The sequence below is a fragment of the Perissodus microlepis genome, chromosome 12 (genome assembly GCF_051167445.1).
Source record: "Perissodus microlepis isolate ML-2025 ecotype Zambia chromosome 12, ASM5116744v1, whole genome shotgun sequence".
NCBI classification, from domain to species: Eukaryota; Metazoa; Chordata; class Actinopteri; order Cichliformes; family Cichlidae; genus Perissodus; species Perissodus microlepis.
In genome coordinates, this window is record NC_140472.1 from 36,179,776 (window position 1) to 36,204,134 (window position 24,359).

The following is a 24,359-nucleotide window of genomic DNA, read 5'->3' on the forward strand; positions in this document are numbered from 1 at the left end:
GACAGACTGAGGAGACTGGACATCCAAGGGACTGTGGACTAGAGCCACTGCTAATTCACATTGAATGAAGCCAACTGAGGGAGGTGGTTCTAATCAATATGCTTACCGACCTCCTCCCCTTGGTTTTCAGTGTAGGGCAAGTGGGCCATTAGGAATGTTGCTATTCTGGAAGCAGAACGTCTTTCTGCTACTATATTAGCAGACCATTCTCTTTAACATGACCTGTGCAACAAGACCACGTGGTGAACTAAAGTGAATACTCAGCCAAAGAAGAGCATTGCATCATGCCTGCTTTGGCAGCCAATCTTACACTGACAAGATGCATCAACATAAGCTGAAAGAGCTCTCGACGAGGATGGGATTCGAACCCACGCGTGCACAGCACAATGGATTAGCAGGCCATCGCCTTAACCTCTCGGCCACCTCATCTGCCCCACGCTGCTCTTTGCCAGAAGCATTGGGAATTTACGAGGGATAATGTGTGAGCTGATCGCTGGTGTATGGACGCAGGGAGATTGACTCCAGATCCCCGACGAGGGGCTGCGTAACACTTTGGTAGAAGCCTGGAGTGATGCTGGCTTCTTCTTTGAGCCTGTTCTTCTTGGGGGTTGCCAGAGTGGATCGTCTGCCTCCATCTCACCCTGCCCCTAGCATTCTCCTCTGTCACACCAACCCTCTGCATGTCCTACTTGGCTACGTCTATGAACGTTGTCTTTGGTCTTTCTCTTATTCTCCTGCCCAGCAGCTCCGTATTTAACACCCTTTTCCCAGTATATCTTATATCCCTCCTCTGCACATGCGCAAATCACCTCAGCCTTGCTGGCCTAACGTCGTCTGCAAACGGCTCTACCCCAGCTGTCCCTCGCACATGGTCATTTCGCATCTGTTCCATCCTGGACACTCCCAAGCAAAAGCTTAGCATCTTCAACTCTGCAGACTCCATCTGTGCCACACATCAGAGCAGCTCTCACTACCGTCTTCTAAAGCTTGCCTTTCGCACTTGCTGCTATCCTTGTGTGACAAATCACCCCTGAATTTGCTCTCCACCCACGCCCAATGGATTGGCTACACACTTGGCTCGGGGTCTCCTCGCGGACGTGCAAAAGGGTCCTGGAGAATGTGGGTATCGATCCCGCTGCCTCTCACATGCGAAGCGAGCGCTCTACCATTTGAGCTAATTCCCCATTGAGGGTTGAGCACTGCAGCTTCATCGTGCCATACGGAGCTTCAGCTCAGGTGGATCTAATCACAACACCTCCCTTTCAATGTTTTCTGGGCATGTCAACTACAACAAGACCCTTTGGTGCAATCGTAACTCACACGAGACATTTCCGAGCGATTCAAGTCTGGGCCCTACGCAGTACGCCAGGAGAGTTTCACTGGAAGCCCCTTTCAGCTGCTTCTGGACAAAACAGATGTCAGACTGGGCCGGGGGACTCTTTGCTGCCATCGGCCATTATTGTGAGGGTAAGAGGGGAGACAATCACTTCATATGGTCAAACATTGATGAGGTTTGAAGCCAGCGTTAACCTGATAGTACCTGAAAGGTAGTGAGCGGAGAAGTGCAAATAAACCTGGGGTGTCCAACTCCAGGCCTCGAGGGCCGGTGTCCTGCAGGTTTTAGATATCACCCTGGGTCAACACACCTGAATCCAATGATTAGTTCATTACCAGGCCTCTGGAGAACTTCAAGAAATATTGAGGAGGTAATTTAGCCATTTGAATCCCCTATGATGGATAAAGAATACATCTGAAACCTGCAGGACACCGGCCCTCGAGGCCTGGAGTTCGACACCTGTGAAATAAAGATTTGCCAAAGGAAGCCACATGCATTCAATTGGGACACTGACTAGCAAAGTGTCAAATGGAGAATGCGGGCATCGATCCCGCTACCTCTCGCATGCTAAGCGAGCGCTCTACCATTTGAGCTAACTCCCCTGTGCCACATGTCTTACTTATTACAGTCTACACTTTGTCCATACTGGCTGTATGATCAAAATAGGGAAGGGGCACAAATCCTGAAATCTGCAAAGCGCCCAGGAGCTGGCTAAGAGACTAAGGCGGCTCGCTGACAATCCACTGTCATGCTAACGTGACTGAATGCCATCAGCCTTAGAGACAGACTGAGGAGACTGGACATCCAAGGGACTGTGGACTAGAGCCACTGCTAATTCACATTGAATGAAGCCAACTGAGGGAGGTGGTTCTAATCAATATGCTTACCGACCTCCTCCCCTTGGTTTTCAGTGTAGGGCAAGTGGGCCATTAGGAATGTTGCTATTCTGGAAGCAGAACGTCTTTCTGCTACTATATTAGCAGACCATTCTCTTTAACATGACCTGTGCAACAAGACCACATGGTGAACTAAAGTGAATACTGAGCCAAAGAAGAGCATTGCATCATGCCTGCTTTGGCAGCCAATCTTACACTGACAAGATGCATCAACATAAGCAGAAAGAGCTCTCGACGAGGATGGGATTTGAACCCACGCGTGCACAGCACAACGGATTAGCAGTCCATCGCCTTAACCTCTCGGCCACCTCATCTGCCCCCCGCCGCTCTTTGCCAGTAGCATTGGGAATTTACGAGGGATAATGTGTGAGCTGATCGCTGGTGTATGGACGCAGGGAGATTGACTCCAGATCCCCGACGAGGGGCTGCGTAACACTTTGGTAGAAGCCTGGAGTGATGCTGGCTTCTTCTTTGAGCCTGTTCTTCTTGGGGGTTGCCAGAGTGGATCGTCTGCCTCCATCTCACCCTGCCCCTAGCATTCTCCTCTGTCACACCAACCCTCTGCATGTCCTACTTGGCTACGTCTATGAACGTTGTCTTTGGTCTTTCTCTTATTCTCCTGCCCAGCAGCTCCGTATTTAACACCCTTTTCCCAGTATATCTTATATCCCTCCTCTGCACATGTGCAAATCACCTCAGCCTTGCTGGCCTAACGTCGTCTGCAAACGGCTCTACCCCAGCTGTCCCTCGCACATGGTCATTTCGCATCTGTTCCATCCTGGACACTCCCAAGCAAAAGCTTAGCATCTTCAACTCTGCAGACTCCATCTGTGCCACACATCAGAGCAGCTCTCACTACCGTCTTCTAAAGCTTGCCTTTCGCACTTGCTGCTATCCTTGTGTGACAAATCACCCCTGAATTTGCTCTCCACCCACGCCCAATGGATTGGCTACACACTTGGCTCGGGGTCTCCTCGCGGACGTGCAAAAGGGTCCTGGAGAATGCGGGTATCGATCCCGCTGCCTCTCACATGCAAAGCGAGCGCTCTACCATTTGAGCTAATTCCCCATTGAGGGTTGGGCACTGCAGCTTCATCGTGCCATACGGAGCTTCAGCTCAGGTGGATCTAATCACAACACCTCCCTTTCAATGTTTTCTGGGCATGTCAACTACAACAAGACCCTTTGGTGCAATCGTAACTCACACGAGACATTTCCGAGCGATTCAAGTCTGGGCCCTACGCAGTACGCCAGGAGAGTTTCACTGGAAGCCCCTTTCAGCTGCTTCTGGAGAAAACAGATGTCAGACTGGGCCGGGGGACTCTTTGCTGCCATCGGCCATTATTGTGAGGGTAAGAGGGGAGACAATCACTTCATATGGTCAAACATTGATGAGGTTTGAAGCCAGCGTTAACCTGATAGTACCTGAAAGGTAGTGAGCGGAGAAGTGCAAATAAACCTGGGGTGTCCAACTCCAGGCCTCGAGGGCCGGTGTCCTGCAGGTTTTAGATATCACCCTGGGTCAACACACCTGAATCCAATGATTAGTTCATTACCAGGCCTCTGGAGAACTTCAAGAAATATTGAGGAGGTAATTTAGCCATTTGAATCCCCTATGATGGATAAAGAATACATCTGAAACCTGCAGAACACCGGCCCTCGAGGCCTGGAGTTCGACACCTGTGAAATAAAGATTTGCCAAAGGAAGCCACATGCATTCAATTGGGACACTGACTAGCAAAGTGTCAAATGGAGAATGCGGGCATCGATCCCGCTTCCTCTCGCATGCTAAGCGAGCGCTCTACCATTTGAGCTAACTCCCCTGTGCCACATGTCTTACTTATTACAGTCTACACTTTGTCCATACTGGCTGTATGATCAAAATAGGGAAGGGGCACAAATCCTGAAATCTGCAAAGCGCCCAGGAGCTGGCTAAGAGACTAAGGCGGCTCGCTGACAATCCTCTGTCATGCTAACGTGACTGAATGCCATCAGCCTTAGAGACAGACTGAGGAGACTGGACATCCAAGGGACTGTGGACTAGAGCCACTGCTAATTCACGTTGAATGAAGCCAACTGAGGGAGGTGGTTCTAATCAATATGCTTACCGACCTCCTCCCCTTGGTTTTCAGTGTAGGGCAAGTGGGCCATTAGGAATGTTGCTATTCTGGAAGCAGAACGTCTTTCTGCTACTATATTAGCAGACCATTCTCTTTAACATGACCTGTGCAACAAGACCACGTGGTGAACTAAAGTGAATACTCAGCCAAAGAAGAGCATTGCATCATGCCTGCTTTGGCAGCCAATCTTACACTGACAAGATGCATCAACATAAGCTGAAAGAGCTCTCGACGAGGATGGGATTCGAACCCACGCGTGCACAGCACAATGGATTAGCAGTCCATCGCCTTAACCTCTCGGCCACCTCATCTGCCCCACGCTGCTCTTTGCCAGTAGCATTGGGAATTTACGAGGGATAATGTGTGAGCTGATCGCTGGTGTATGGACGCAGGGAGATTGACTCCAGATCCCCGACGAGGGGCTGCGTAACACTTTGGTAGAAGCCTGGAGTGATGCTGGCTTCTTCTTTGAGCCTGTTCTTCTTGGGGGTTGCCAGAGTGGATCGTCTGCCTCCATCTCACCCTGCCCCTAGCATTCTCCTCTGTCACACCAACCCTCTGCATGTCCTACTTGGCTACGTCTATGAACGTTGTCTTTGGTCTTTCTCTTATTCTCCTGCCCAGCAGCTCCGTATTTAACACCCTTTTCCCAGTATATCTTATATCCCTCCTCTGCACATGTGCAAATCACCTCAGCCTTGCTGGCCTAACGTCGTCTGCAAACGGCTCTACCCCAGCTGTCCCTCGCACATGGTCATTTCGCATCTGTTCCATCCTGGACACTCCCAAGCAAAAGCTTAGCATCTTCAACTCTGCAGACTCCATCTGTGCCACACATCAGAGCAGCTCTCACTACCGTCTTCTAAAGCTTGCCTTTCGCACTTGCTGCTATCCTTGTGTGACAAATCACCCCTGAATTTGCTCTCCACCCACGCCCAATGGATTGGCTACACACTTGGCTCGGGGTCTCCTCGCGGACGTGCAAAAGGGTCCTGGAGAATGCGGGTATCGATCCCGCTGCCTCTCACATGCAAAGCGAGCGCTCTACCATTTGAGCTAATTCCCCATTGAGGGTTGAGCACTGCAGCTTCATCGTGCCATACGGAGCTTCAGCTCAGGTGGATCTAATCACAACACCTCCCTTTCAATGTTTTCTGGGCATGTCAACTACAACAAGACCCTTTGGTGCAATCGTAACTCACACGAGACATTTCCGAGCGATTCAAGTCTGGGCCCTACGCAGTACGCCAGGAGAGTTTCACTGGAAGCCCCTTTCAGCTGCTTCTGGAGAAAACAGATGTCAGACTGGGCCGGGGGACTCTTTGCTGCCATCGGCCATTATTGTGAGGGTAAGAGGGGAGACAATCACTTCATATGGTCAAACATTGATGAGGTTTGAAGCCAGCGTTAACCTGATAGTACCTGAAAGGTAGTGAGCGGAGAAGTGCAAATAAACCTGGGGTGTCCAACTCCAGGCCTCGAGGGCCGGTGTCCTGCAGGTTTTAGATATCACCCTGGGTCAACACACCTGAATCCAATGATTAGTTCATTACCAGGCCTCTGGAGAACTTCAAGAAATATTGAGGAGGTAATTTAGCCATTTGAATCCCCTATGATGGATAAAGAATACATCTGAAACCTGCAGGACACCGGCCCTCGAGGCCTGGAGTTCGACACCTGTGAAATAAAGATTTGCCAAAGGAAGCCACATGCATTCAATTGGGACACTGACTAGCAAAGTGTCAAATGGAGAATGCGGGCATCGATCCCGCTACCTCTCGCATGCTAAGCGAGCGCTCTACCATTTGAGCTAACTCCCCTGTGCCACATGTCTTACTTATTACAGTCTACACTTTGTCCATACTGGCTGTATGATCAAAATAGGGAAGGGGCACAAATCCTGAAATCTGCAAAGCGCCCAGGAGCTGGCTAAGAGACTAGGGCGGCTCGCTGACAATCCACTGTCATGCTAACGTGACTGAATGCCATCAGCCTTAGAGACAGACTGAGGAGACTGGACATCCAAGGGACTGTGGACTAGAGCCACTGCTAATTCACATTGAATGAAGCCAACTGAGGGAGGTGGTTCTAATCAATATGCTTACCGACCTCCTCCCCTTGGTTTTCAGTGTAGGGCAAGTGGGCCATTAGGAATGTTGCTATTCTGGAAGCAGAACGTCTTTCTGCTACTATATTAGCAGACCATTCTCTTTAACATGACCTGTGCAACATGACCACGTGGTGAACTAAAGTGAAAACTCAGCCAAAGAAGAGCATTGCATCATGCCTGCTTTGGCAGCCAATCTTACACTGACAAGATGCATCAACATAAGCTGAAAGAGCTCTCGACGAGGATGGGATTCGAACCCACGCGTGCACAGCACAATGGATTAGCAGTCCATCGCCTTAACCTCTCGGCCACCTCTTCTGCCCCACGCTGCTCTTTGCCAGTAGCATTGGGAATTTACGAGGGATAATGTGTGAGCTGATCGCTGGTGTATGGACGCAGGGAGATTGACTCCAGATCCCCGACGAGGGGCTGCGTAACACTTTGGTAGAAGCCTGGAGTGATGCTGGCTTCTTCTTTGAGCCTGTTCTTCTTGGGGGTTGCCAGAGTGGATCGTCTGCCTCCATCTCACCCTGCCCCTAGCATTCTCCTCTGTCACACCAACCCTCTGCATGTCCTACTTGGCTACGTCTATGAACGTTGTCTTTGGTCTTTCTCTTATTCTCCTGCCCAGCAGCTCCGTATTTAACACCCTTTTCCCAGTATATCTTATATCCCTCCTCTGCACATGTGCAAATCACCTCAGCCTTGCTGGCCTAACGTCGTCTGCAAACGGCTCTACCCCAGCTGTCCCTCGCACATGGTCATTTCGCATCTGTTCCATCCTGGACACTCCCAAGCAAAAGCTTAGCATCTTCAACTCTGCAGACTCCATCTGTGCCACACATCAGAGCAGCTCTCACTACCGTCTTCTAAAGCTTGCCTTTCGCACTTGCTGCTATCCTTGTGTGACAAATCACCCCTGAATTTGCTCTCCACCCACGCCCAATGGATTGGCTACACACTTGGCTCGGGGTCTCCTCGCGGACGTGCAAAAGGGTTCTGGAGAATGCGGGTATCGATCCCGCTGCCTCTCACATGCAAAGCGAGCGCTCTACCATTTGAGCTAATTCCCCATTGAGGGTTGAGCACTGCAGCTTCATCGTGCCATACGGAGCTTCAGCTCAGGTGGATCTAATCACAACACCTCCCTTTCAATGTTTTCTGGGCATGTCAACTACAACAAGACCCTTTGGTGCAATCGTAACTCACACGAGACATTTCCGAGCGATTCAAGTCTGGGCCCTACGCAGTACGCCAGGAGAGTTTCACTGGAAGCCCCTTTCAGCTGCTTCTGGAGAAAACAGATGTCAGACTGGGCCGGGGGACTCTTTGCTGCCATCGGCCATTATTGTGAGGGTAAGAGGGGAGACAATCACTTCATATGGTCAAACATTGATGAGGTTTGAAGCCAGCGTTAACCTGATAGTACCTGAAAGGTAGTGAGCGGAGAAGTGCAAATAAACCTGGGGTGTCCAACTCCAGGCCTCGAGGGCCGGTGTCCTGCAGGTTTTAGATATCACCCTGGGTCAACACACCTGAATCCAATGATTAGTTCATTACCAGGCCTCTGGAGAACTTCAAGAAATATTGAGGAGGTAATTTAGCCATTTGAATCCCCTATGATGGATAAAGAATACATCTGAAACCTGCAGAACACCGGCCCTCGAGGCCTGGAGTTCGACACCTGTGAAATAAAGATTTGCCAAAGGAAGCCACATGCATTCAATTGGGACACTGACTAGCAAAGTGTCAAATGGAGAATGCGGGCATCGATCCCGCTACCTCTCGCATGCTAAGCGAGCGCTCTACCATTTGAGCTAACTCCCCTGTGCCACATGTCTTACTTATTACAGTCTACACTTTGTCCATACTGGCTGTATGATCAAAATAGGGAAGGGGCACAAATCCTGAAATCTGCAAAGCGCCCAGGAGCTGGCTAAGAGACTAGGGCGGCTCGCTGACAATCCACTGTCATGCTAACGTGACTGAATGCCATCAGCCTTAGAGACAGACTGAGGAGACTGGACATCCAAGGGACTGTGGACTAGAGCCACTGCTAATTCACATTGAATGAAGCCAACTGAGGGAGGTGGTTCTAATCAATATGCTTACCGACCTCCTCCCCTTGGTTTTCAGTGTAGGGCAAGTGGGCCATTAGGAATGTTGCTATTCTGGAAGCAGAACGTCTTTCTGCTACTATATTAGCAGACCATTCTCTTTAACATGACCTGTGCAACATGACCACGTGGTGAACTAAAGTGAAAACTCAGCCAAAGAAGAGCATTGCATCATGCCTGCTTTGGCAGCCAATCTTACACTGACAAGATGCATCAACATAAGCTGAAAGAGCTCTCGACGAGGATGGGATTCGAACCCACGCGTGCACAGCACAATGGATTAGCAGTCCATCGCCTTAACCTCTCGGCCACCTCTTCTGCCCCACGCTGCTCTTTGCCAGTAGCATTGGGAATTTACGAGGGATAATGTGTGAGCTGATCGCTGGTGTATGGACGCAGGGAGATTGACTCCAGATCCCCGACGAGGGGCTGCGTAACACTTTGGTAGAAGCCTGGAGTGATGCTGGCTTCTTCTTTGAGCCTGTTCTTCTTGGGGGTTGCCAGAGTGGATCGTCTGCCTCCATCTCACCCTGCCCCTAGCATTCTCCTCTGTCACACCAACCCTCTGCATGTCCTACTTGGCTACGTCTATGAACGTTGTCTTTGGTCTTTCTCTTATTCTCCTGCCCAGCAGCTCCGTATTTAACACCCTTTTCCCAGTATATCTTATATCCCTCCTCTGCACATGTGCAAATCACCTCAGCCTTGCTGGCCTAACGTCGTCTGCAAACGGCTCTACCCCAGCTGTCCCTCGCACATGGTCATTTCGCATCTGTTCCATCCTGGACACTCCCAAGCAAAAGCTTAGCATCTTCAACTCTGCAGACTCCATCTGTGCCACACATCAGAGCAGCTCTCACTACCGTCTTCTAAAGCTTGCCTTTCGCACTTGCTGCTATCCTTGTGTGACAAATCACCCCTGAATTTGCTCTCCACCCACGCCCAATGGATTGGCTACACACTTGGCTCGGGGTCTCCTCGCGGACGTGCAAAAGGGTTCTGGAGAATGCGGGTATCGATCCCGCTGCCTCTCACATGCAAAGCGAGCGCTCTACCATTTGAGCTAATTCCCCATTGAGGGTTGAGCACTGCAGCTTCATCGTGCCATACGGAGCTTCAGCTCAGGTGGATCTAATCACAACACCTCCCTTTCAATGTTTTCTGGGCATGTCAACTACAACAAGACCCTTTGGTGCAATCGTAACTCACACGAGACATTTCCGAGCGATTCAAGTCTGGGCCCTACGCAGTACGCCAGGAGAGTTTCACTGGAAGCCCCTTTCAGCTGCTTCTGGAGAAAACAGATGTCAGACTGGGCCGGGGGACTCTTTGCTGCCATCGGCCATTATTGTGAGGGTAAGAGGGGAGACAATCACTTCATATGGTCAAACATTGATGAGGTTTGAAGCCAGCGTTAACCTGATAGTACCTGAAAGGTAGTGAGCGGAGAAGTGCAAATAAACCTGGGGTGTCCAACTCCAGGCCTCGAGGGCCGGTGTCCTGCAGGTTTTAGATATCACCCTGGGTCAACACACCTGAATCCAATGATTAGTTCATTACCAGGCCTCTGGAGAACTTCAAGAAATATTGAGGAGGTAATTTAGCCATTTGAATCCCCTATGATGGATAAAGAATACATCTGAAACCTGCAGAACACCGGCCCTCGAGGCCTGGAGTTCGACACCTGTGAAATAAAGATTTGCCAAAGGAAGCCACATGCATTCAATTGGGACACTGACTAGCAAAGTGTCAAATGGAGAATGCGGGCATCGATCCCGCTACCTCTCGCATGCTAAGCGAGCGCTCTACCATTTGAGCTAACTCCCCTGTGCCACATGTCTTACTTATTACAGTCTACACTTTGTCCATACTGGCTGTATGATCAAAATAGGGAAGGGGCACAAATCCTGAAATCTGCAAAGCGCCCAGGAGCTGGCTAAGAGACTAGGGCGGCTCGCTGACAATCCACTGTCATGCTAACGTGACTGAATGCCATCAGCCTTAGAGACAGACTGAGGAGACTGGACATCCAAGGGACTGTGGACTAGAGCCACTGCTAATTCACATTGAATGAAGCCAACTGAGGGAGGTGGTTCTAATCAATATGCTTACCGACCTCCTCCCCTTGGTTTTCAGTGTAGGGCAAGTGGGCCATTAGGAATGTTGCTATTCTGGAAGCAGAACGTCTTTCTGCTACTATATTAGCAGACCATTCTCTTTAACATGACCTGTGCAACATGACCACGTGGTGAACTAAAGTGAAAACTCAGCCAAAGAAGAGCATTGCATCATGCCTGCTTTGGCAGCCAATCTTACACTGACAAGATGCATCAACATAAGCTGAAAGAGCTCTCGACGAGGATGGGATTCGAACCCACGCGTGCACAGCACAATGGATTAGCAGTCCATCGCCTTAACCTCTCGGCCACCTCTTCTGCCCCACGCTGCGCTTTGCCAGTAGCATTGGGAATTTACGAGGGATAATGTGTGAGCTGATCGCTGGTGTATGGACGCAGGGAGATTGACTCCAGATCCCCGACGAGGGGCTGCGTAACACTTTGGTAGAAGCCTGGAGTGATGCTGGCTTCTTCTTTGAGCCTGTTCTTCTTGGGGGTTGCCAGAGTGGATTGTCTGCCTCCATCTCACCCTGCCCCTAGCATTCTCCTCTGTCACACCAACCCTCTGCATGTCCTACTTGGCTACGTCTATGAACGTTGTCTTTGGTCTTTCTCTTATTCTCCTGCCCAGCAGCTCCGTATTTAACACCCTTTTCCCAGTATATCTTATATCCCTCCTCTGCACATGTGCAAATCACCTCAGCCTTGCTGGCCTAACGTCGTCTTCAAACGGCTCAACCCCAGCTGTCCCTCGCACATGGTCATTTCGCATCTGTTCCATCCTGGACACTCCCAAGCAAAAGCTTAGCATCTTCAACTCTGCAGACTCCATCTGTGCCACACATCAGAGCAGCTCTCACTACCGTCTTCTAAAGCTTGCTTTTCGCACTTGCTGCTATCCTTGTGTGACAAATCACCCCTGAATTTGCTCTCCACCCACGCCCAATGGATTGGGTACACACTTGGCTCGGGGTCTCCTCGCGGACGTGCAAAAGGGTCCTGGAGAATGCGGGTATCGATCCCGCTGCCTCTCACATGCAAAGCGAGCGCTCTACCATTTGAGCTAATTCCCCATTGAGGGTTGAGCACTGCAGCTTCATCGTGCCATACGGAGCTTCAGCTCAGGTGGATCTAATCACAACACCTCCCTTTCAATGTTTTCTGGGCATGTCAACTACAACAAGACCCTTTGGTGCAATCGTAACTCACACGAGACATTTCCGAGCGATTCAAGTCTGGGCCCTACGCAGTACGCCAGGAGAGTTTCACTGGAAGCCCCTTTCAGCTGCTTCTGGAGAAAACAGATGTCAGACTGGGCCGGGGGACTCTTTGCTGCCATCGGCCATTATTGTGAGGGTAAGAGGGGAGACAATCACTTCATATGGTCAAACATTGATGAGGTTTGAAGCCAGCGTTAACCTGATAGTACCTGAAAGGTAGTGAGCGGAGAAGTGCAAATAAACCTGGGGTGTCCAACTCCAGGCCTCGAGGGCCGGTGTCCTGCAGGTTTTAGATATCACCCTGGGTCAACACACCTGAATCCAATGATTAGTTCATTACCAGGCCTCTGGAGAACTTCAAGAAATATTGAGGAGGTAATTTAGCCATTTGAATCCCCTATGATGGATAAAGAATACATCTGAAACCTGCAGGACACCGGCCCTCGAGGCCTGGAGTTCGACACCTGTGAAATAAAGATTTGCCAAAGGAAGCCACATGCATTCAATTGGGACACTGACTAGCAAAGTGTCAAATGGAGAATGCGGGCATCGATCCCGCTACCTCTCGCATGCTAAGCGAGCTCTCTACCATTTGAGCTAACTCCCCTGTGCCACATGTCTTACTTATTACAGTCTACACTTTGTCCATACTGGCTGTATGATCAAAATAGGGAAGGGGCACAAATCCTGAAATCTGCAAAGCGCCCAGGAGCTGGCTAAGAGACTAAGGCGGCTCGCTGACAATCCACTGTCATGCTAACGTGACTGAATGCCATCAGCCTTAGAGACAGACTGAGGAGACTGGACATCCAAGGGACTGTGGACTAGAGCCACTGCTAATTCACATTGAATGAAGCCAACTGAGGGAGGTGGTTCTAATCAATATGCTTACCGACCTCCTCCCCTTGGTTTTCAGTGTAGGGCAAGTGGGCCATTAGGAATGTTGCTATTCTGGAAGCAGAACGTCTTTCTGCTACTATATTAGCAGACCATTCTCTTTAACATGACCTGTGCAACATGACCACGTGGTGAACTAAAGTGAATACTCAGCCAAAGAAGAGCATTGCATCATGCCTGCTTTGGCAGCCAATCTTACACTGACAAGATGCATCAACATAAGCTGAAAGAGCTCTCGACGAGGATGGGATTCGAACCCACGCGTGCACAGCACAATGGATTAGCAGTCCATCGCCTTAACCTCTCGGCCACCTCTTCTGCCCCACGCTGCTCTTTGCCAGTAGCATTGGGAATTTACGAGGGATAATGTGTGAGCTGATCGCTGGTGTATGGACGCAGGGAGATTGACTCCAGATCCCCGACGAGGGGCTGCGTAACACTTTGGTAGAAGCCTGGAGTGATGCTGGCTTCTTCTTTGAGCCTGTTCTTCTTGGGGGTTGCCAGAGTGGATTGTCTGCCTCCATCTCACCCTGCCCCTAGCATTCTCCTCTGTCACACCAACCCTCTGCATGTCCTACTTGGCTACATCTATGAACGTTGTCTTTGGTCTTTCTCTTATTCTCCTGCCCAGCAGCTCCGTATTTAACACCCTTTTCCCAGTATATCTTATATCCCTCCTCTGCACATGTGCAAATCACCTCAGCCTTGCTGGCCTAACGTCGTCTTCAAACGGCTCAACCCCAGCTGTCCCTCGCACATGGTCATTTCGCATCTGTTCCATCCTGGACACTCCCAAGCAAAAGCTTAGCATCTTCAACTCTGCAGACTCCATCTGTGCCACACATCAGAGCAGCTCTCACTACCGTCTTCTAAAGCTTGCTTTTCGCACTTGCTGCTATCCTTGTGTGACAAATCACCCCTGAATTTGCTCTCCACCCACGCCCAATGGATTGGGTACACACTTGGCTCGGGGTCTCCTCGCGGACGTGCAAAAGGGTCCTGGAGAATGCGGGTATCGATCCCGCTGCCTCTCACATGCAAAGCGAGCGCTCTACCATTTGAGCTAATTCCCCATTGAGGGTTGAGCACTGCAGCTTCATCGTGCCATACGGAGCTTCAGCTCAGGTGGATCTAATCACAACACCTCCCTTTCAATGTTTTCTGGGCATGTCAACTACAACAAGACCCTTTGGTGCAATCGTAACTCACACGAGACATTTCCGAGCGATTCAAGTCTGGGCCCTACGCAGTACGCCAGGAGAGTTTCACTGGAAGCCCCTTTCAGCTGCTTCTGGAGAAAACAGATGTCAGACTGGGCCGGGGGACTCTTTGCTGCCATCGGCCATTATTGTGAGGGTAAGAGGGGAGACAATCACTTCATATGGTCAAACATTGATGAGGTTTGAAGCCAGCGTTAACCTGATAGTACCTGAAAGGTAGTGAGCGGAGAAGTGCAAATAAACCTGGGGTGTCCAACTCCAGGCCTCGAGGGCCGGTGTCCTGCAGGTTTTAGATATCACCCTGGGTCAACACACCTGAATCCAATGATTAGTTCATTACCAGGCCTCTGGAGAACTTCAAGAAATATTGAGGAGGTAATTTAGCCATTTGAATCCCCTATGATGGATAAAGAATACATCTGAAACCTGCAGGACACCGGCCCTCGAGGCCTGGAGTTCGACACCTGTGAAATAAAGATTTGCCAAAGGAAGCCACATGCATTCAATTGGGACACTGACTAGCAAAGTGTCAAATGGAGAATGCGGGCATCGATCCCGCTACCTCTCGCATGCTAAGCGAGCGCTCTACCATTTGAGCTAACTCCCCTGTGCCACATGTCTTACTTATTACAGTCTACACTTTGTCCATACTGGCTGTATGATCAAAATAGGGAAGGGGCACAAATCCTGAAATCTGCAAAGCGCCCAGGAGCTGGCTAAGAGACTAGGGCGGCTCGCTGACAATCCACTGTCATGCTAACGTGACTGAATGCCATCAGCCTTAGAGACAGACTGAGGAGACTGGACATCCAAGGGACTGTGGACTAGAGCCACTGCTAATTCACATTGAATGAAGCCAACTGAGGGAGGTGGTTCTAATCAATATGCTTACCGACCTCCTCCCCTTGGTTTTCAGTGTAGGGCAAGTGGGCCATTAGGAATGTTGCTATTCTGGAAGCAGAACGTCTTTCTGCTACTATATTAGCAGACCATTCTCTTTAACATGACCTGTGCAACATGACCACGTGGTGAACTAAAGTGAAAACTCAGCCAAAGAAGAGCATTGCATCATGCCTGCTTTGGCAGCCAATCTTACACTGACAAGATGCATCAACATAAGCTGAAAGAGCTCTCGACGAGGATGGGATTCGAACCCACGCGTGCACAGCACAATGGATTAGCAGTCCATCGCCTTAACCTCTCGGCCACCTCTTCTGCCCCACGCTGCTCTTTGCCAGTAGCATTGGGAATTTACGAGGGATAATGTGTGAGCTGATCGCTGGTGTATGGACGCAGGGAGATTGACTCCAGATCCCCGACGAGGGGCTGCGTAACACTTTGGTAGAAGCCTGGAGTGATGCTGGCTTCTTCTTTGAGCCTGTTCTTCTTGGGGGTTGCCAGAGTGGATCGTCTGCCTCCATCTCACCCTGCCCCTAGCATTCTCCTCTGTCACACCAACCCTCTGCATGTCCTACTTGGCTACGTCTATGAACGTTGTCTTTGGTCTTTCTCTTATTCTCCTGCCCAGCAGCTCCGTATTTAACACCCTTTTCCCAGTATATCTTATATCCCTCCTCTGCACATGTGCAAATCACCTCAGCCTTGCTGGCCTAACGTCGTCTGCAAACGGCTCTACCCCAGCTGTCCCTCGCACATGGTCATTTCGCATCTGTTCCATCCTGGACACTCCCAAGCAAAAGCTTAGCATCTTCAACTCTGCAGACTCCATCTGTGCCACACATCAGAGCAGCTCTCACTACCGTCTTCTAAAGCTTGCCTTTCGCACTTGCTGCTATCCTTGTGTGACAAATCACCCCTGAATTTGCTCTCCACCCACGCCCAATGGATTGGCTACACACTTGGCTCGGGGTCTCCTCGCGGACGTGCAAAAGGGTTCTGGAGAATGCGGGTATCGATCCCGCTGCCTCTCACATGCAAAGCGAGCGCTCTACCATTTGAGCTAATTCCCCATTGAGGGTTGAGCACTGCAGCTTCATCGTGCCATACGGAGCTTCAGCTCAGGTGGATCTAATCACAACACCTCCCTTTCAATGTTTTCTGGGCATGTCAACTACAACAAGACCCTTTGGTGCAATCGTAACTCACACGAGACATTTCCGAGCGATTCAAGTCTGGGCCCTACGCAGTACGCCAGGAGAGTTTCACTGGAAGCCCCTTTCAGCTGCTTCTGGAGAAAACAGATGTCAGACTGGGCCGGGGGACTCTTTGCTGCCATCGGCCATTATTGTGAGGGTAAGAGGGGAGACAATCACTTCATATGGTCAAACATTGATGAGGTTTGAAGCCAGCGTTAACCTGATAGTACCTGAAAGGTAGTGAGCGGAGAAGTGCAAATAAACCTGGGGTGTCCAACTCCAGGCCTCGAGGGCCGGTGTCCTGCAGGTTTTAGATATCACCCTGGGTCAACACACCTGAATCCAATGATTAGTTCATTACCAGGCCTCTGGAGAACTTCAAGAAATATTGAGGAGGTAATTTAGCCATTTGAATCCCCTATGATGGATAAAGAATACATCTGAAACCTGCAGAACACCGGCCCTCGAGGCCTGGAGTTCGACACCTGTGAAATAAAGATTTGCCAAAGGAAGCCACATGCATTCAATTGGGACACTGACTAGCAAAGTGTCAAATGGAGAATGCGGGCATCGATCCCGCTACCTCTCGCATGCTAAGCGAGCGCTCTACCATTTGAGCTAACTCCCCTGTGCCACATGTCTTACTTATTACAGTCTACACTTTGTCCATACTGGCTGTATGATCAAAATAGGGAAGGGGCACAAATCCTGAAATCTGCAAAGCGCCCAGGAGCTGGCTAAGAGACTAGGGCGGCTCGCTGACAATCCGCTGTCATGCTAACGTGACTGAATGCCATCAGCCTTAGAGACAGACTGAGGAGACTGGACATCCAAGGGACTGTGGACTAGAGCCACTGCTAATTCACATTGAATGAAGCCAACTGAGGGAGGTGGTTCTAATCAATATGCTTACCGACCTCCTCCCCTTGGTTTTCAGTGTAGGGCAAGTGGGCCATTAGGAATGTTGCTATTCTGGAAGCAGAACGTCTTTCTGCTACTATATTAGCAGACCATTCTCTTTAACATGACCTGTGCAACATGACCACGTGGTGAACTAAAGTGAAAACTCAGCCAAAGAAGAGCATTGCATCATGCCTGCTTTGGCAGCCAATCTTACACTGACAAGATGCATCAACATAAGCTGAAAGAGCTCTCGACGAGGATGGGATTCGAACCCACGCGTGCACAGCACAATGGATTAGCAGTCCATCGCCTTAACCTCTCGGCCACCTCTTCTGCCCCACGCTGCGCTTTGCCAGTAGCATTGGGAATTTACGAGGGATAATGTGTGAGCTGATCGCTGGTGTATGGACGCAGGGAGATTGACTCCAGATCCCCGACGAGGGGCTGCGTAACACTTTGGTAGAAGCCTGGAGTGATGCTGGCTTCTTCTTTGAGCCTGTTCTTCTTGGGGGTTGCCAGAGTGGATTGTCTGCCTCCATCTCACCCTGCCCCTAGCATTCTCCTCTGTCACACCAACCCTCTGCATGTCCTACTTGGCTACGTCTATGAACGTTGTCTTTGGTCTTTCTCTTATTCTCCTGCCCAGCAGCTCCGTATTTAACACCCTTTTCCCAGTATATCTTATATCCCTCCTCTGCACATGTGCAAATCACCTCAGCCTTGCTGGCCTAACGTCGTCTTCAAACGGCTCAACCCCAGCTGTCCCTCGCACATGGTCATTTCGCATCTGTTCCATCCTGGACACTCCCAAGCAAAAGCTTAGCATCTTCAACTCTGCAGACTCCATCTGTGCCACACATCAGAGCAGCTCTCACTACCGTCTTCTAAAGCTTGCTTTTCGCACTTGCTGCTATCCTTGTGTGACAAATCACCCCTGAATTTGCTCTCCACCCACGCCCAATGGATTGGGTACACACTTGGCTCGGGGTCTCCTCGCGGACGTGCAAAAGGGTCCTGGAGAATGCGGGTATCGATCCCGCTGCCTCTCACATGCAAAGCGAGCGCTCTACCATTTGAGCTAATTCCCCATTGAGGGTTGAGCACTGCAGCTTCATCGTGCCATACGGAGCTTCAGCTCAGGTGGATCTAATCACAACACCTCCCTTTCAATGTTTTCTGGGCATGTCAACTACAACAAGACCCTTTGGTGCAATCGTAACTCACACGAGACATTTCCGAGCGATTCAAGTCTGGGCCCTACGCAGTACGCCAGGAGAGTTTCACTGGAAGCCCCTTTCAGCTGCTTCTGGAGAAAACAGATGTCAGACTGGGCCGGGGGACTCTTTGCTGCCATCGGCCATTATTGTGAGGGTAAGAGGGGAGACAATCACTTCATATGGTCAAACATTGATGAGGTTTGAAGCCAGCGTTAACCTGATAGTACCTGAAAGGTAGTGAGCGGAGAAGTGCAAATAAACCTGGGGTGTCCAACTCCAGGCCTCGAGGGCCGGTGTCCTGCAGGTTTTAGATATCACCCTGGGTCAACACACCTGAATCCAATGATTAGTTCATTACCAGGCCTCTGGAGAACTTCAAGAAATATTGAGGAGGTAATTTAGCCATTTGAATCCCCTATGATGGATAAAGAATACATCTGAAACCTGCAGGACACCGGCCCTCGAGGCCTGGAGTTCGACACCTGTGAAATAAAGATTTGCCAAAGGAAGCCACATGCATTCAATTGGGACACTGACTAGCAAAGTGTCAAATGGAGAATGCGGGCATCGATCCCGCTACCTCTCGCATGCTAAGCGAGCTCTCTACCATTTGAGCTAACTCCCCTGTGCCACATGTCTTACTTATTACAGTCTACACTTTGTCCATACTGGCTGTATGATCAAAATAGGGAAGGGGCACAAATCCTGAAATCTGCAAAGCGCCCAGGAGCTGGCTAAGAGACTAAGGCGGCTCGCTGACAATCCACTGTCATGCTAACGTGACTGAATGCCATCAGCCTTAGAGACAGACTGAGGAGACTGGACATCCAAGGGACTGTGGACTAGAGCCACTGCTAATTCACGTTGAATGAAGCCAACTGAGGGAGGTGGTTCTAATCAATATGCTTACCGACCTCCTCCCCTTGGTTTTCAGTGTAGGGCAAGTGGGCCATTAGGAATGTTGCTATTCTGGAAGCAGAACGTCTTTCTGCTACTGTATTAGCAGACCATTCTCTTTAACATGACCTGTGCAACAAGACCACGTGGTGAACTAAAGTGAATACTGAGCCAAAGAAGAGCATTGCATCATGCCTGCTTTGGCAGCCAATCTTACACTGACAAGATGCATCAACATAAGCAGAAAGAGCTCTCGACGAGGATGGGATTCGAACCCACGCGTGCACAGCACAATGGATTAGCAGTCCATCGCCTTAACCTCTCGGCCACCTCATCTGCCCCACGCTGCTCTTTGCCAGTAGCATTGGGAATTTACGAGGGATAATGTGTGAGCTGATCGCTGGTGTATGGACGCAGGGAGATTGACTCCAGATCCCCGACGAGGGGCTGCGTAACACTTTGGTAGAAGCCTGGAGTGATGCTGGCTTCTTCTTTGAGCCTGTTCTTCTTGGGGGTTGCCAGAGTGGATCGTCTGCCTCCATCTCACCCTGCCCCTAGCATTCTCCTCTGTCACACCAACCCTCTGCATGTCCTACTTGGCTACGTCTATGAACGTTGTCTTTGGTCTTTCTCTTATTCTCCTGCCCAGCAGCTCCGTATTTAACACCCTTTTCCCAGTATATCTTATATCCCTCCTCTGCACATGTGCAAATCACCTCAGCCTTGCTGGCCTAACGTCGTCTGCAAACGGCTCTACCCCAGCTGTCCCTCGCACATGGTCATTTCGCATCTGTTCCATCCTGGACACTCCCAAGCAAAAGCTTAGCATCTTCAACTCTGCAGACTCCATCTGTGCCACACATCAGAGCAGCTCTCACTACCGTCTTCTAAAGCTTGCCTTTCGCACTTGCTGCTATCCTTGTGTGACAAATCACCCCTGAATTTGCTCTCCACCCACGCCCAATGGATTGGCTACACACTTGGCTCGGGGTCTCCTCGCGGACGTGCAAAAGGGTTCTGGAGAATGCGGGTATCGATCCCGCTGCCTCTCACATGCAAAGCGAGCGCTCTACCATTTGAGCTAATTCCCCATTGAGGGTTGAGCACTGCAGCTTCATCGTGCCATACGGAGCTTCAGCTCAGGTGGATCTAATCACAACACCTCCCTTTCAATGTTTTCTGGGCATGTCAACTACAACAAGACCCTTTGGTGCAATCGTAACTCACACGAGACATTTCCGAGCGATTCAAGTCTGGGCCCTACGCAGTACGCCAGGAGAGTTTCACTGGAAGCCCCTTTCAGCTGCTTCTGGAGAAAACAGATGTCAGACTGGGCCGGGGGACTCTTTGCTGCCATCGGCCATTATTGTGAGGGTAAGAGGGGAGACAATCACTTCATATGGTCAAACATTGATGAGGTTTGAAGCCAGCGTTAACCTGATAGTACCTGAAAGGTAGTGAGCGGAGAAGTGCAAATAAACCTGGGGTGTCCAACTCCAGGCCTCGAGGGCCGGTGTCCTGCAGGTTTTAGATATCACCCTGGGTCAACACACCTGAATCCAATGATTAGTTCATTACCAGGCCTCTGGAGAACTTCAAGAAATATTGAGGAGGTAATTTAGCCATTTGAATCCCCTATGATGGATAAAGAATACATCTGAAACCTGCAGAACACCGGCCCTCGAGGCCTGGAGTTCGACACCTGTGAAATAAAGATTTGCCAAAGGAAGCCACATGCATTCAATTGGGACACTGACTAGCAAAGTGTCAAATGGAGAATGCGGGCATCGATCCCGCTACCTCTCGCATGCTAAGCGAGCGCTCTACCATTTGAGCTAACTCCCCTGTGCCACATGTCTTACTTATTACAGTCTACACTTTGTCCATACTGGCTGTATGATCAAAATAGGGAAGGGGCACAAATCCTGAAATCTGCAAAGCGCCCAGGAGCTGGCTAAGAGACTAGGGCGGCTCGCTGACAATCCACTGTCATGCTAACGTGACTGAATGCCATCAGCCTTAGAGACAGACTGAGGAGACTGGACATCCAAGGGACTGTGGACTAGAGCCACTGCTAATTCACATTGAATGAAGCCAACTGAGGGAGGTGGTTCTAATCAATATGCTTACCGACCTCCTCCCCTTGGTTTTCAGTGTAGGGCAAGTGGGCCATTAGGAATGTTGCTATTCTGGAAGCAGAACGTCTTTCTGCTACTATATTAGCAGACCATTCTCTTTAACATGACCTGTGCAACATGACCACGTGGTGAACTAAAGTGAAAACTCAGCCAAAGAAGAGCATTGCATCATGCCTGCTTTGGCAGCCAATCTTACACTGACAAGATGCATCAACATAAGCTGAAAGAGCTCTCGACGAGGATGGGATTCGAACCCACGCGTGCACAGCACAATGGATTAGCAGTCCATCGCCTTAACCTCTCGGCCACCTCTTCTGCCCCACGCTGCGCTTTGCCAGTAGCATTGGGAATTTACGAGGGATAATGTGTGAGCTGATCGCTGGTGTATGGACGCAGGGAGATTGACTCCAGATCCCCGACGAGGGGCTGCGTAACACTTTGGTAGAAGCCTGGAGTGATGCTGGCTTCTTCTTTGAGCCTGTTCTTCTTGGGGGTTGCCAGAGTGGATTGTCTGCCTCCATCTCACCCTGCCCCTAGCATTCTCCTCTGTCACACCAACCCTCTGCATGTCCTACTTGGCTACGTCTATGAACGTTGTCTTTGGTCTTTCTCTTATTCTCCTGCCCAGCAGCTCCGTATTTAACACCCTTTTCCCAGTATATCTTATATCCCTCCTCTGCACATGTGCAAATCACCTCAGCCTTGCTGGCCTAACGTCGTCTTCAAACGGCTCAACCCCAGCTGTCCCTCGCACATGGTCATTTCGCATCTGTTCCATCCTGGACACTCCCAAGCAAAAGCTTAGCATCTTCAACTCTGCAGACTCCATCTGTGCCACACATCAGAGCAGCTCTCACTACCGTCTTCTAAAGCTTGCTTTTCGCACTTGCTGCTATCCTTGTGTGACAAATCACCCCTGAATTTGCTCTCCACCCACGCCCAATGGATTGGGTACACACTTGGCTCGGGGTCTCCTCGCGGACGTGCAAAAGGGTCCTGGAGAATGCGGGTATCGATCCCGCTGCCTCTCACATGCAAAGCGAGCGCTCTACCATTTGAGCTAATTCCCCATTGAGGGTTGAGCACTGCAGCTTCATCGTGCCATACGGAGCTTCAGCTCAGGTGGATCTAATCACAACACCTCCCTTTCAATGTTTTCTGGGCATGTCAACTACAACAAGACCCTTTGGTGCAATCGTAACTCACACGAGACATTTCCGAGCGATTCAAGTCTGGGCCCTACGCAGTACGCCAGGAGAGTTTCACTGGAAGCCCCTTTCAGCTGCTTCTGGAGAAAACAGATGTCAGACTGGGCCGGGGGACTCTTTGCTGCCATCGGCCATTATTGTGAGGGTAAGAGGGGAGACAATCACTTCATATGGTCAAACATTGATGAGGTTTGAAGCCAGCGTTAACCTGATAGTACCTGAAAGGTAGTGAGCGGAGAAGTGCAAATAAACCTGGGGTGTCCAACTCCAGGCCTCGAGGGCCGGTGTCCTGCAGGTTTTAGATATCACCCTGGGTCAACACACCTGAATCCAATGATTAGTTCATTACCAGGCCTCTGGAGAACTTCAAGAAATATTGAGGAGGTAATTTAGCCATTTGAATCCCCTATGATGGATAAAGAATACATCTGAAACCTGCAGGACACCGGCCCTCGAGGCCTGGAGTTCGACACCTGTGAAATAAAGATTTGCCAAAGGAAGCCACATGCATTCAATTGGGACACTGACTAGCAAAGTGTCAAATGGAGAATGCGGGCATCGATCCCGCTACCTCTCGCATGCTAAGCGAGCTCTCTACCATTTGAGCTAACTCCCCTGTGCCACATGTCTTACTTATTACAGTCTACACTTTGTCCATACTGGCTGTATGATCAAAATAGGGAAGGGGCACAAATCCTGAAATCTGCAAAGCGCCCAGGAGCTGGCTAAGAGACTAAGGCGGCTCGCTGACAATCCACTGTCATGCTAACGTGACTGAATGCCATCAGCCTTAGAGACAGACTGAGGAGACTGGACATCCAAGGGACTGTGGACTAGAGCCACTGCTAATTCACATTGAATGAAGCCAACTGAGGGAGGTGGTTCTAATCAATATGCTTACCGACCTCCTCCCCTTGGTTTTCAGTGTAGGGCAAGTGGGCCATTAGGAATGTTGCTATTCTGGAAGCAGAACGTCTTTCTGCTACTATATTAGCAGACCATTCTCTTTAACATGACCTGTGCAACATGACCACGTGGTGAACTAAAGTGAATACTCAGCCAAAGAAGAGCATTGCATCATGCCTGCTTTGGCAGCCAATCTTACACTGACAAGATGCATCAACATAAGCTGAAAGAGCTCTCGACGAGGATGGGATTCGAACCCACGCGTGCACAGCACAATGGATTAGCAGTCCATCGCCTTAACCTCTCGGCCACCTCTTCTGCCCCACGCTGCTCTTTGCCAGTAGCATTGGGAATTTACGAGGGATAATGTGTGAGCTGATCGCTGGTGTATGGACGCAGGGAGATTGACTCCAGATCCCCGACGAGGGGCTGCGTAACACTTTGGTAGAAGCCTGGAGTGATGCTGGCTTCTTCTTTGAGCCTGTTCTTCTTGGGGGTTGCCAGAGTGGATTGTCTGCCTCCATCTCACCCTGCCCCTAGCATTCTCCTCTGTCACACCAACCCTCTGCATGTCCTACTTGGCTACATCTATGAACGTTGTCTTTGGTCTTTCTCTTATTCTCCTGCCCAGCAGCTCCGTATTTAACACCCTTTTCCCAGTATATCTTATATCCCTCCTCTGCACATGTGCAAATCACCTCAGCCTTGCTGGCCTAACGTCGTCTTCAAACGGCTCAACCCCAGCTGTCCCTCGCACATGGTCATTTCGCATCTGTTCCATCCTGGACACTCCCAAGCAAAAGCTTAGCATCTTCAACTCTGCAGACTCCATCTGTGCCACACATCAGAGCAGCTCTCACTACCGTCTTCTAAAGCTTGCTTTTCGCACTTGCTGCTATCCTTGTGTGACAAATCACCCCTGAATTTGCTCTCCACCCACGCCCAATGGATTGGGTACACA

General features: G+C 50.2%; 30 non-coding genes across 30 annotated transcripts; all 30 read right to left on the reverse strand.

Moving 5' to 3' along the window:
• Nucleotides 1-347: 347 nt before the first annotated feature.
• trnas-gcu (transfer RNA serine (anticodon GCU)) lies at nucleotides 348-429 on the reverse strand. The gene has a single exon. It is a non-coding gene; the product is annotated as a tRNA-Ser (tRNA).
• Nucleotides 430-1,865: 1,436 nt separating this feature from the next.
• On the reverse strand, nucleotides 1,866-1,938 carry trnaa-agc (transfer RNA alanine (anticodon AGC)). Its single transcript has one exon. It is a non-coding gene; the product is annotated as a tRNA-Ala (tRNA).
• Nucleotides 1,939-2,464: 526 nt separating this feature from the next.
• trnas-gcu (transfer RNA serine (anticodon GCU)) lies at nucleotides 2,465-2,546 on the reverse strand. Its single transcript has one exon. It is a non-coding gene; the product is annotated as a tRNA-Ser (tRNA).
• Nucleotides 2,547-3,228: 682 nt separating this feature from the next.
• Nucleotides 3,229-3,301, reverse strand: trnaa-ugc (transfer RNA alanine (anticodon UGC)). Its single transcript has one exon. It is a non-coding gene; the product is annotated as a tRNA-Ala (tRNA).
• A 681-nt stretch (nucleotides 3,302-3,982) lies between these two features.
• On the reverse strand, nucleotides 3,983-4,055 carry trnaa-agc (transfer RNA alanine (anticodon AGC)). The gene has a single exon. It is a non-coding gene; the product is annotated as a tRNA-Ala (tRNA).
• A 526-nt stretch (nucleotides 4,056-4,581) lies between these two features.
• Nucleotides 4,582-4,663, reverse strand: trnas-gcu (transfer RNA serine (anticodon GCU)). The gene has a single exon. It is a non-coding gene; the product is annotated as a tRNA-Ser (tRNA).
• Nucleotides 4,664-5,345: 682 nt separating this feature from the next.
• Nucleotides 5,346-5,418, reverse strand: trnaa-ugc (transfer RNA alanine (anticodon UGC)). Its single transcript has one exon. It is a non-coding gene; the product is annotated as a tRNA-Ala (tRNA).
• Nucleotides 5,419-6,099: 681 nt separating this feature from the next.
• trnaa-agc (transfer RNA alanine (anticodon AGC)) lies at nucleotides 6,100-6,172 on the reverse strand. The gene has a single exon. It is a non-coding gene; the product is annotated as a tRNA-Ala (tRNA).
• Nucleotides 6,173-6,698: 526 nt separating this feature from the next.
• trnas-gcu (transfer RNA serine (anticodon GCU)) lies at nucleotides 6,699-6,780 on the reverse strand. Its single transcript has one exon. It is a non-coding gene; the product is annotated as a tRNA-Ser (tRNA).
• A 682-nt stretch (nucleotides 6,781-7,462) lies between these two features.
• Nucleotides 7,463-7,535, reverse strand: trnaa-ugc (transfer RNA alanine (anticodon UGC)). Its single transcript has one exon. It is a non-coding gene; the product is annotated as a tRNA-Ala (tRNA).
• Nucleotides 7,536-8,216: 681 nt separating this feature from the next.
• trnaa-agc (transfer RNA alanine (anticodon AGC)) lies at nucleotides 8,217-8,289 on the reverse strand. The gene has a single exon. It is a non-coding gene; the product is annotated as a tRNA-Ala (tRNA).
• A 526-nt stretch (nucleotides 8,290-8,815) lies between these two features.
• trnas-gcu (transfer RNA serine (anticodon GCU)) lies at nucleotides 8,816-8,897 on the reverse strand. The gene has a single exon. It is a non-coding gene; the product is annotated as a tRNA-Ser (tRNA).
• A 682-nt stretch (nucleotides 8,898-9,579) lies between these two features.
• Nucleotides 9,580-9,652, reverse strand: trnaa-ugc (transfer RNA alanine (anticodon UGC)). Its single transcript has one exon. It is a non-coding gene; the product is annotated as a tRNA-Ala (tRNA).
• A 681-nt stretch (nucleotides 9,653-10,333) lies between these two features.
• trnaa-agc (transfer RNA alanine (anticodon AGC)) lies at nucleotides 10,334-10,406 on the reverse strand. Its single transcript has one exon. It is a non-coding gene; the product is annotated as a tRNA-Ala (tRNA).
• Nucleotides 10,407-10,932: 526 nt separating this feature from the next.
• Nucleotides 10,933-11,014, reverse strand: trnas-gcu (transfer RNA serine (anticodon GCU)). The gene has a single exon. It is a non-coding gene; the product is annotated as a tRNA-Ser (tRNA).
• Nucleotides 11,015-11,696: 682 nt separating this feature from the next.
• Nucleotides 11,697-11,769, reverse strand: trnaa-ugc (transfer RNA alanine (anticodon UGC)). The gene has a single exon. It is a non-coding gene; the product is annotated as a tRNA-Ala (tRNA).
• A 1,280-nt stretch (nucleotides 11,770-13,049) lies between these two features.
• trnas-gcu (transfer RNA serine (anticodon GCU)) lies at nucleotides 13,050-13,131 on the reverse strand. The gene has a single exon. It is a non-coding gene; the product is annotated as a tRNA-Ser (tRNA).
• Nucleotides 13,132-13,813: 682 nt separating this feature from the next.
• Nucleotides 13,814-13,886, reverse strand: trnaa-ugc (transfer RNA alanine (anticodon UGC)). The gene has a single exon. It is a non-coding gene; the product is annotated as a tRNA-Ala (tRNA).
• A 681-nt stretch (nucleotides 13,887-14,567) lies between these two features.
• trnaa-agc (transfer RNA alanine (anticodon AGC)) lies at nucleotides 14,568-14,640 on the reverse strand. Its single transcript has one exon. It is a non-coding gene; the product is annotated as a tRNA-Ala (tRNA).
• A 526-nt stretch (nucleotides 14,641-15,166) lies between these two features.
• On the reverse strand, nucleotides 15,167-15,248 carry trnas-gcu (transfer RNA serine (anticodon GCU)). Its single transcript has one exon. It is a non-coding gene; the product is annotated as a tRNA-Ser (tRNA).
• A 682-nt stretch (nucleotides 15,249-15,930) lies between these two features.
• On the reverse strand, nucleotides 15,931-16,003 carry trnaa-ugc (transfer RNA alanine (anticodon UGC)). The gene has a single exon. It is a non-coding gene; the product is annotated as a tRNA-Ala (tRNA).
• A 681-nt stretch (nucleotides 16,004-16,684) lies between these two features.
• On the reverse strand, nucleotides 16,685-16,757 carry trnaa-agc (transfer RNA alanine (anticodon AGC)). The gene has a single exon. It is a non-coding gene; the product is annotated as a tRNA-Ala (tRNA).
• A 526-nt stretch (nucleotides 16,758-17,283) lies between these two features.
• Nucleotides 17,284-17,365, reverse strand: trnas-gcu (transfer RNA serine (anticodon GCU)). Its single transcript has one exon. It is a non-coding gene; the product is annotated as a tRNA-Ser (tRNA).
• Nucleotides 17,366-18,047: 682 nt separating this feature from the next.
• trnaa-ugc (transfer RNA alanine (anticodon UGC)) lies at nucleotides 18,048-18,120 on the reverse strand. The gene has a single exon. It is a non-coding gene; the product is annotated as a tRNA-Ala (tRNA).
• Nucleotides 18,121-19,400: 1,280 nt separating this feature from the next.
• trnas-gcu (transfer RNA serine (anticodon GCU)) lies at nucleotides 19,401-19,482 on the reverse strand. Its single transcript has one exon. It is a non-coding gene; the product is annotated as a tRNA-Ser (tRNA).
• A 682-nt stretch (nucleotides 19,483-20,164) lies between these two features.
• Nucleotides 20,165-20,237, reverse strand: trnaa-ugc (transfer RNA alanine (anticodon UGC)). The gene has a single exon. It is a non-coding gene; the product is annotated as a tRNA-Ala (tRNA).
• A 681-nt stretch (nucleotides 20,238-20,918) lies between these two features.
• trnaa-agc (transfer RNA alanine (anticodon AGC)) lies at nucleotides 20,919-20,991 on the reverse strand. The gene has a single exon. It is a non-coding gene; the product is annotated as a tRNA-Ala (tRNA).
• A 526-nt stretch (nucleotides 20,992-21,517) lies between these two features.
• On the reverse strand, nucleotides 21,518-21,599 carry trnas-gcu (transfer RNA serine (anticodon GCU)). The gene has a single exon. It is a non-coding gene; the product is annotated as a tRNA-Ser (tRNA).
• Nucleotides 21,600-22,281: 682 nt separating this feature from the next.
• Nucleotides 22,282-22,354, reverse strand: trnaa-ugc (transfer RNA alanine (anticodon UGC)). Its single transcript has one exon. It is a non-coding gene; the product is annotated as a tRNA-Ala (tRNA).
• A 1,280-nt stretch (nucleotides 22,355-23,634) lies between these two features.
• On the reverse strand, nucleotides 23,635-23,716 carry trnas-gcu (transfer RNA serine (anticodon GCU)). Its single transcript has one exon. It is a non-coding gene; the product is annotated as a tRNA-Ser (tRNA).
• Nucleotides 23,717-24,359: the final 643 nt, after the last annotated feature.